Below are 1,350 nucleotides of genomic sequence, written 5' to 3' on the forward strand. Positions count from 1 at the left end.
ATGAAGGGTTTGGGATGAAGACTTTGAGATGAGCAGGGATGGGGAGTTTGGGATGAGCAGGGATGAGGAGTTTGGGATGAGGAGTTTGGGATGGGGAGTTTGGGATGGGGAGTTTGGGATGAGCAGAGATGGGGATTTTGGGACGGGAATTTTGGGATGGGGAGTTTGGGATGAGCAAGAATGGGGAGTTTGGGATAAGCAGCAATGGGGAGTTTGGGATGAGCAGGGATGAGGATTTTGGGATGAGGAGTTTAGGATGAAGAGTTTGGGATGAGGAGTTTAGGATGGGGAATTTGGGATGAAGAGTTTGGGATGAGCAGGGATGAAGAGTTTGGGAGGGGGAGTTTGGGATGAAGAGTTTGGGATGGGGAGTTTGGGATGAGCAGGGATGGGGATTTTGGGACGGGAAATTTGGGATGGGGAGTTTGGGATGAAGAGTTTGGGATGGGGAGTTTGGGATGAGCAGGAATGGGGAGTTTGGGGTGAGGAGTTTGGGATGGCATGTTCAGGGACGGAGAGTTTGGGACGAGGAGTTTGGGATAAGCAGGGATGGGGAGTTTGGGATGAGGAGTTTGGGATAGGGAGTTTTGGATGAGCAGGGATGGGGATTTTGGGACGGGAATTTTGGGATGAGGAGTTTGGGATGAGGAGTTTGGGATGGGGAATTTGGGATGGGGAGTTTGGGATGAGGAGTTTGGGATGGGGAGTTTGGGATGGGGAGTTTGGGATGAGCAAGGATGGGGAGTTTGGGATAAGCAGGAATGGGGATTTTGGGATGAGGAGTTTGGGATCAGTAGTTTGGGATGAGCAGCAATGGGGAGTTTAGGATGAGGAGTTTGGGATGGGGAGTTTGGGATGAGCAGGGATGGGGATTTTGGGATGGGGAGTTTGGGATCGGGAGTTTGGGATAAGCAGGAATGGAGAGTTTGTGATGAGCAAGAATGGGGAGTTTGGGATGAGAAGCAATGGGGAGTTTGGGATGAGCAGGGATGAGGAGTTTGGGATGAGGGGTTTGGAATGGGGAGTTTGGGATGGGGAGTTTGGGATGAGCAGCAATGGCGAGTTTGGGATGAGCAGGAATGTTCTCACATTCCTATTTTTGCACCTCGAGGCAGAGATCCTGTGCTTTTTGCACCTTTTAACCTTTATCCCGATTCAGAAAATGCTTGAATTATAAATTATTGGAGGGTCTCGTGCCTCTCAGAAGCTTGAGTGGAGACCCAGGACAGGGTTGGGCTGTGCCAGCATTGTCCAATTCCAGATCTTTATCTTGGCAAAAAGGCTCCCTCGTGGGGCTGTGTAAAACTCGAGCTGGAGATGTTTTCTGTAATTAAAAGCAGACTTGGTGCT

This window comes from Malurus melanocephalus, unplaced genomic scaffold, assembly GCF_030028575.1.
Source record: "Malurus melanocephalus ecotype Western Australia unplaced genomic scaffold, MMel_1.1 scaffold_846, whole genome shotgun sequence".
Classification (NCBI taxonomy): domain Eukaryota; kingdom Metazoa; phylum Chordata; class Aves; order Passeriformes; family Maluridae; genus Malurus; species Malurus melanocephalus.